This window comes from Carassius gibelio, chromosome B5 (genome assembly GCF_023724105.1).
Source record: "Carassius gibelio isolate Cgi1373 ecotype wild population from Czech Republic chromosome B5, carGib1.2-hapl.c, whole genome shotgun sequence".
Taxonomy (NCBI): domain Eukaryota; kingdom Metazoa; phylum Chordata; class Actinopteri; order Cypriniformes; family Cyprinidae; genus Carassius; species Carassius gibelio.
In genome coordinates, this window is record NC_068400.1 from 3,083,841 (window position 1) to 3,093,023 (window position 9,183).

Consider the following 9,183-nt stretch of genomic DNA (forward strand, 5'->3'; position numbering starts at 1 on the left):
GGCCAATCACGAATCACCTTCAACACTTCATAGCCACGCCCTAGCAACCATTTGGACCTCCCTAGCGACCAAAAGCATAGAGAGATATCTTCAAATCTGAATATCATAAAGGCATGGGGGTTGGTTTATATCATTCATACTAGCAAGCAGACTTCGGAAGTATCATCATTGGCAGTTGCCAGGCCACTCCCTAGCAACCAAACACAGTACCCTAGCAACCGTTTTGCAAGATCTATATCTCTGCATCAGAACATCGTAGAGGCATGGGGGTTGGTTTATATTGACGAGCAGCCTTTGGAGTATCACCATTGGCAGCTGCCAAGCCACTCCATAGCAACCAAATGAAGTACCCTAGCAACCGTTTTGCACGACCTATATCTCTGCATCAGAACATCGTACAGACATGGCGGTTGGATTTTTTGACTCATGCTAGCACACTGGACTTCCAACATGCTAGTCATGCTAGCAGTGATTAGCTACATGCTAATAGTGATTAGCTAAGTGCTCAAATGGGCTAAGAACTCTATAATAACTACATAGTGACCATCTGTGACAACTACCAACCACCAAGTAACATCATAGCAACCACCCTGGTTACCATAGCAACTGCCTAGCAACCAGCCAAAACACCCTAGCAACCGCCTAGCAACACCTTAGCAACCCCCCCAAGTACCGTAGCAACTGCCTAGCAACCACCCAGGTTACCATAGCAACCGCCCTAGCAACCAACCCGGGTACCCTAGCAACCACATAGCAACACCCTAGCAACCGCCCCAATTACCCTAGCAACCACCCTGGGTACCTTAGCAACGGCCCTAGCAACCATCATGGGGACCCTAGCAACCGCCCTAGCAACCACCCCGGGTACCCTAGCAACCGCATAGCAACACCCTAGCAACCACCCCGATTACCCTAGCAACCATCCTGAGTACCTTAGCAACGGCCCTAGCAACCATCATGGGGACCCTAGCAACCGCCCTAGCAACCACCCCAGGTACCCTAGCAACCAAATAGCAACACCCTAGCAACCACCCCGATTACCCTAGCAACCACCCTGGGTACCCTAGCAACCATCATAGGGACCCTAGCAACCGCCCTAGCAACCACCCCTGGTACCCTAGCAACCACATAGCAACACCCTAGCAACCACCCCGATTACCCTAGCAACCACCCTGGGTACCCTAGCAACGGCCCTAGCAACCATCATAGGGACCCTAGCAACCGCCCTAGCAACCACCCCGGGTACCCTAGCAACCACACCCTAGCAACAGAGGGGCGAGTTTTGCCACTGCAAGCACCACTCACATTTTCTTCAGGAAATGTACCTTCTAGTGTTACTATTACTATTCGCCTTGTCAAAACTTTGGCACGCTACTCCTCCCGCATTTTTTGTCACAGACCCATGAATGAGGTGTCAAATCCTGCGGGATATTGAGCAGAGGTGTGCTATGACTTTTCTAAGCAATCGGACTTACGATAATCGTACAGCGGGCGAAGAAAATGTGTCAAAATATCCCTTTGACTTAACATTGGAAAAACTATCTGACATCATATCTTTGGATCAGAAAGTCATAGAGGCTTGGGAGAGGGCTCTTTTGACTCGGCCTATCAAGCAGTCCATAAGTAGTGACATAACAACTTCATATCCATGCCCTAGCAACCAATTTTAGCCCCCTAGCAACTGTTTAACTACATTTAAAAGCTGTATCTCAGCAAAAATAACTATATAGAAACACTGGCTTGGCCTTTTTGCATTCAGGCTGGTAAATAATCTTTAAATATCACCCCATAAACTATATAGTCACACCATAGCAACCATATAGCACGCCCTAGCAACCATATAGTAATATAAAGAAGTTATATCACGGCTCCATAACATCACACATGCATCATGGGTGGTTACAGGGCGCCGAGTTTTGCCACTGCAAGCACCACTCACATTTTCTTCAGGAAATGTACTTTCTAGTTAGTGGTGCTTGCCGGAGGCAAAGCACTACTACTATTATCTCACATACTTATTATTATTCTGCTTCTTCTTATAGATCCGTACAAATTTCGGCGCGTAACTAGTCCCGCAGTTTTCGTCACAGACCAACCAAACAGGCGTCAAATCGTGCGGCCTATACGGGAATGGTGTGCTATGACTTTTATAAGCGATCGGGCGTACGATGTTCGTCCGGCGGGCGATAATTCGGGCGATAAATCCCATAGACAATGCATTGCGTCCAACTTTGACAGATCGTAGCTCCGAGTGAGAATTTCGCAGAAACATGTGAATCACCACATTTGGAGAGGCTATCAGGCTGTGCACGATCATACCCCGCAATGGGGTATAAGTTGTACCCCTGGGGCGCAAGAGCCCCCCAAAGTTGCCCCATACTAAGCCAATGGTGAGATATCGCCCATGAAACAATGTGTTTTTCCTACTGTGGGAAATTACATAGGGATATTGCATTGAACATAACTCTGGATCACATAGTCATAGAGACAAGGTGGTGGGCTCATTTGAATCAGGCAACCAATCAGTCTCTCAGGATCACTGTGAATCTATCAAGCCACGCCCTAGCAACCATATAGAGCGCCATAGCAACAAGCCCCATAGACTTCCATTGAAAAAGATCAAATGAATAACTTTGGATAGAAGTGTCATAGAAACATGAGGGTGGGCTCGTTTGACTCGGGCAGCAAACGGCCAATCATGTATCTCCTTCAAGACAACCTAGCCACGCCCTAGCAACCATTAAGAGCTACCTAGCAACCCAAAGTATAGAGAGATATCTTAACATCTGAAAGACATAGAAGCATGGGGGTTGGTTTATATTAGCAAGCAACCAATGGAGTATCATCATTGGCAGCTGCCAGGCCACTCCCTAGCAACCAAACACAGTACCCTAGCAACCGTTTTGCAAGATCTATATCTCTGCATCAGAATATCGTACAGACATGGGGGTTGGTTTATATTGGCGAGCAGCCTTTGGATTATCATTAATGGCAACTGCCAAGCCACTCCATAGCAACCAAACGGAGTACCCTAGCAACCGTTTTGCAAGATATATATCTCTGCATCAGAACATCGTTCAGACATGGCGGTTGGATTTTTTGACTCATGCTAGCACACTGGACTTCCAACATGCTAGTCATGCTAGCAGTGATTAGCTACATGCTAATAGTGATTAGCTAAGTGCTCAAATGGGCTAAGAACTCTATAATAACTACATAGTGACCATCTGTGACAACTACCAACCACCTAGTAACATCATAGCAACCACCCAGGAGACCATAGCAACTGCCTAGCAACCAGCCAAAACACCCTAGCAACCGCCTAGCAACACCTTAGCAACCACCCCAAGTACCGTAGCAACTGCCTAGCAACCACCCAGGTTACCATAGCAACCGCCCTAGCAACCACCCCGGGTACCCTAGCAACCACATAGCAACACCCTAGCAACCGCCCCAATTACCCTAGCAACCACCCTGGGTACCTTAGCAACGGCCCTAGCAACCATCATGGGGACCCTAGCAACCGCCCTAGCAACCACCCCGGGTACCCTAGGAACTACATAGCAACACCCTAGCAACCGCCCCAATTACCCTAGCAACCACCCTGGGTACCTTAGCAACGGCCCTAGCAACCATAATGGGGACCCTAGCAACCACCCTAGCAACCACCCCGGGTACCCTAGCAACCACATAGCAACACCCTAGCAACCACCCCGATTACCCTAGCAACCATCCTGAGTACCCTAGCAACGGCCCTAGCAACCATCATGGGGACCCTAGCAACCGCCCTAGCAACCACCCCGGGTACCCTAGCAACCACATAGCAACACCCTAGCAACCACCCCGATTACCCTAGCAACCATCCTGAGTACCCTAGCAACGGCCCTAGCAACCATCATGGGGACCCTAGCAACCGCCCTAGCAACCACCCCGGGAACCCTAGCAACCACATAGCAACACCCTAGCAACCACCCTGGGTACCCTAGCAACGGCCCTAGCAACCATCATGGGGACCCTAGCAACTGCCCTAGCAACCACCCCGGGTACCCTAGTAACCACATAGCAACACCCTAGCAACCGCCCCGATTACCCTAGCAACCACCCTGGGTACCCTAGCAACGGCCCTAGCAACCATCATGGGGACCCTAGCAACCGCCCTAGCAACCATCATGGGGACCCTAGCAACCACCCCGGGTACCCTAGCAACCACATAGCAACACCCTAGCAACCACCCCGATTACCCTAGCAACCACCCTGGGTACCCTAGCAACGGCCCTAGCAACCATCATAGGGACCCTAGCAACCGCCCTAGCAACGATCCCATGTACCGTAGCAACCAACCCGGGTACCCTAGCAACCTCATTACAACACCCTATAGCAACAGAGGGGCGAGTTTTGCCACTGCAAGCACCACTCACATTTTCTTCAGGAAATGTACTTTCTAGTGTTACTATTACTATTCACCTTGACAAAACTTCGGCACGCTACTCCTCCAGCACTTTTTGTCACAGACCCATGAATGAGGTGTCAAATCGTGCGGCATATTGGGGAGAGGTGTGCTATGACTTTTCTAAGCAATCGGACTTACGATAATCGTACAGCGGACGAAGAAAATGTGTGAAAATATCCCATTGACTTAACATTGGAAAAACTATCTGACATCATATCTTTGGATCAGAAAGTCATAGAGGCTTGGGAGAGGGCTCTTTTGACTCGGCCTATCAAGCAGTCCATAAGTAGTGCCATAATAACTTCATATCCATGCCCTAGCAACCAATTTTAGCCACCTAGCAACTGTTTAACTACATTTAAAAGCTGTATCTCAGCAAAAATAACTATATAGAAACACTGGCTTGGGCTTTTTGCATTCAGGCTGGTAAATAATCTTTAAATATCACCCCATAAACTATATAGTCACACCATAGCAACCATATAGAGCACCCTAGCAACCATGTAGCAATATAAATCCTTCTATCTCTGCTTCAAAACATCACACAGGCATCATGGGTGGCTACAGGGCGCCGAGTTTTGCCACTGCAAGCACCACTCACATTTTCTTCAGGAAATGTACCTTCTAGTGTTACTATTACTATCCACCTTGACAAAATTTCGGCACGCTACTCCTCCTGCATTTTTTGTCGCAGACCCATGAATGAGATGTCAAAACGTGCGGCTTATTGAGGAGAGGTGTGCTATGACTTTTCTAAGCAATCGGACTTACGATAATCGTACAGTGGGCGAAGAAAATGTGTGAAAATATCCCATAGACTTAACATTGGAAAAACTATCTGACATCATATCTTTGGATCAGAAAGTCATAGAGGCTTGGCAGAGGGCTCTTTTGTATCGGCCTATCAAGCAGTCCATAAGTAGTGACATAACAACTTCATAGCCACGCCATAGCAACCAATTTTAGCACCCTAGCAGCTGTTTAACAACATTTAAAAGCTATATATCATCAAAATAACCATATAGAAACACTGTCTTGGGCTTTTTGGAATCAGGCTGGTAAATGATCTTTAAATATCACTATATGAACTATATAGGCACACCATAGCAACCATATAGAGCGCCCTAGCAACCATATAGCAATATAAAGAACTTATATCACGGCTCCACGATATCAAACAGGCATCATGGGTGGCTACAGGGCGCAGAGATTTGCCACTGCAAGCACCACTCACATTTTCTTCAGGAAATGTACCTTCTAGTGTTACTATTACTATTCTCCTTGACAAAACTTTGGCATGCTACTCCTCCCGCATTTTTTGTCACAGATCCATGAATGAGGTGTCAAATCGTGCGGGATATTGAGGAGAGGTGTGCTATGACTTTTCTAAGCAATTGGACTTTCTATAATCGTACAGCAGGCGAAGAAAATGTGTGAAAATATCCCATTGACTTAACATTGGTAAAACTATCTGACATCATATCTTTGGATCAGAAAGTCATAGAGGCTTGGGAGAGGGCTCTATTGACTCGGCCTATCAAGCAGTCCATAAGTAGTGACATAACAACTTCATATCCATGCCCTAGCAACCAATTTTAGCCCCCTAGCAACTGTTTAACTACATTTAAAAGCTGTATCTCAGCAAAAATAACTATATAGAAACACTGGCTTGGGCTTTTTGCATTCAGGCTGGTAAATAATCTTTAAATATCACCCCATAAACTATATAGTCACACCATAGCAACCATATAGAGCACCCTAGCAACCATGTAGCAATATAAATCCTTCTATCTCTGCTTCAAAACATCACAGAGGCATCATGGGTGGCTACAGGGCGCCGAGTTTTGCCACTGCAAGCACCACTCACATTTTCTTCAGGAAATGTACCTTCTAGTGTTACTATTACTATCCACCTTGACAAAATTTCGGCACGCTACTCCTCCTGCATTTTTTGTCGCAGACCCATGAATGAGATGTCAAAACGTGCGGCTTATTGAGGAGAGGTGTGCTATGACTTTTCTAAGCAATCGGACTTACGATAATCGTACAGTGGGCGAAGAAAATGTGTGAAAATATCCCATAGACTTAACATTGGAAAAACTATCTGACATCATATCTTTGGATCAGAAAGTCATAGAGGCTTGGCAGAGGGCTCTTTTGTATCGGCCTATCAAGCAGTCCATAAGTAGTGACATAACAACTTCATAGCCACGCCATAGCAACCAATTTTAGCACCCTAGCAGCTGTTTAACAACATTTAAAAGCTATATATCATCAAAATAACCATATAGAAACACTGTCTTGGGCTTTTTGGAATCAGGCTGGTAAATGATCTTTAAATATCACTATATGAACTATATAGGCACACCATAGCAACCATATAGAGCGCCCTAGCAACCATATAGCAATATAAAGAACTTATATCACGGCTCCACGATATCAAACAGGCATCATGGGTGGCTACAGGGCGCAGAGATTTGCCACTGCAAGCACCACTCACATTTTCTTCAGGAAATGTACCTTCTAGTTCTTATTCTTATTCTTATTCTTCTTCCGCCAAAACTTCGGCGCGTAACTAGTCCCGCAGTTTTTGTCACAGACCCGCAAAAGAGGCGTCAAATCGTGCGGCCTAATCGGGAATGGTGTGCTATGACTTTTATAAGCGATCGGGCGTACGATGTTCGTACACCGGGCGAAAAAACGGGCGAAAAATCGCATAGACAATGCATTGCGGCCAACTTTGACGGATCGTAGCTCCGAGAGAAAATTTCGCAGAAACACGTGAATCACCACATGTGGAGAGGTTATCAGGCTGTGCGAGAACATACCCCGCATTGGGGTATAAGTTGTACCCCTGGGGGGCTAGAGCCCCCCAAATTTGCCCCTAATACAAAGTATAGGGAGGGCTTTTCCTACTGTGGGACATTACATAGGGATTTTGTATTGAACATAACTCTGGATCACAATGTCATAGAGACAAGGGGGTGGGCTCATTTTAATCAGGCAACCAATCAGTCTCTCAGGATCACCTAGCGACCAAAAGCATAGAGAGATATCTTCAAATCTGAATATCACTAAGGCATGGGGGTTGGTTTATATCATTAATACTAGCAAGCAGACTTTGGAGTATCATCATTGGCAGCTGCCAGGCCACTCCATAGCAACCAAACACAGTACCCTAGCAACCGTTTTGCAAGATCTATATCGCTGCATCAGAACATCGTAGAGGCATGGGGGTTGGTTTATATTGGCGAGCAGCCTTTGGAGTATCACCATTGGCAGCTGCCAAGCCACTCCATAGCAACCAAACGGAGTACCCTAGCAACCGTTTTGCACGACCTATATCTCTGCATCAGAACATCGTACAGACATGGCGGTTGGATTTTTTGACTCGTGCTAGCAAACTGGACTTCCAACATGCTAGTCATGCTAGCAGTGATTAGCTACATGCTAATAGTGATTAGCTAAGTGCTCAAATGGGCTAAGAACTCTATAATAACTACATAGTGACCATCTGTGACAACTACCAACCACCTAGTAACACCATAGCAACCACCCAGGAGACCATAGCAACTGCCTAGCAACCAGCCAAAACACCCTAGCAACCGCCTAGCAACACCTTAGCAACCACCCCAAGTACCGTAGCAACTGTCTAGCAACCACCCAGGTTACCATAGCAACCGCCCTAGCAACCACCCCGGGTACCCTAGCAACCACATAGCAACACCCTAGCAACCGCCCCAATTACCCTAGCAACCACCCTGGGTACCTTAGCAACGGCCCTAGCAACCATCATGGGGACCCTAGCAACCGCCCTAGCAACCACCCCGGGTACCCTAGCAACCACATAGCAACACCCTAGCAACCATCCCGATTACCCTAGCAACCACCCTGGGTACCTTAGCAACGGCCCTAGCAACCACCCCGGGTACCCTAGCAACCACATAGCAACACCCTAGCAACTGCCCCGATTAACCTAGCAACCACTCTGGGTACCCTAGCAACGGCCCTAGCAACCATCATGGGGACCCTAGCAACCACCCTAGCAACCACCCCGGGTACCCTAGCAACCACATAGCAACACCCTAGCAACCGCTCCGATTAACCTAGCAACCACTCTGGTTACCCTAGTAACGGCCCTAGCAACCGTCCTTGGTACCCTAGCAACCGACCTAGCAACCACCCCATGTACCCTAGCAACCTCATTGCAACACCCTAGCAACAGAGGGGCGAGTTTTGCCACTGCAAGCACCACTCACATTTTCTTCAGGAAATGTACCTTCTAGTTAGTGGTGCTTGCCGGAGGCAAGGCACTACTATTATTATCTCACATACTTATTATTCTTCTTCTTCTTCTAGATCCGTACAAATTTCGGCGCGTAACTAGTCCCGCAGTTTTCGTCACAGACCAACGAAACAGGCGTCAAATCGTGCGCCCTAATCGGGAATGGTGTGCTATGACTTTTATAAGCGATCGGGCGTACGATGTTCGTACACCGGGCGAAAAAACGGGCGAAAAATTGCATAGACAATGCATTGCGGCCAACTTTGACGGATCGTAGCTCCGAGAGAAAATTTCGCAGAAACACGTGAATCACCACATTTGGAGAGGCTATCAGGCTGTGCGAGAACACACCCCGCATTGGGGTATAAGTTGTACCCCTGGGGGGCTAGAGCCCCCCAAATTTGCCCCCAATACAAAGTATAGGGAGGGCTTTTCCTACTGTGGGACA

At 47.3% G+C, this 9,183-nt stretch overlaps 2 long non-coding RNA genes across 2 annotated transcripts in view; one reads left to right on the forward strand and one right to left on the reverse strand.

The window, feature by feature from the left end:
* LOC127957867 (uncharacterized) overlaps positions 1 to 9,183 on the reverse strand; it is a 50,246-nt gene that overhangs the window by 14,275 nt on the left and 26,788 nt on the right. The gene's annotated exons all lie outside the window — the stretch shown is intronic.
* The window catches only part of LOC127957870 (uncharacterized), a 43,698-nt gene that overhangs the window by 1,080 nt on the left and 33,435 nt on the right, over positions 1 to 9,183 (forward strand). The window contains exon 2 of the long non-coding RNA XR_008153882.1: positions 2,104 to 2,492. This is a non-coding gene — a long non-coding RNA (uncharacterized LOC127957870). The remainder of the gene's footprint in view (positions 1 to 2,103; positions 2,493 to 9,183) is intronic.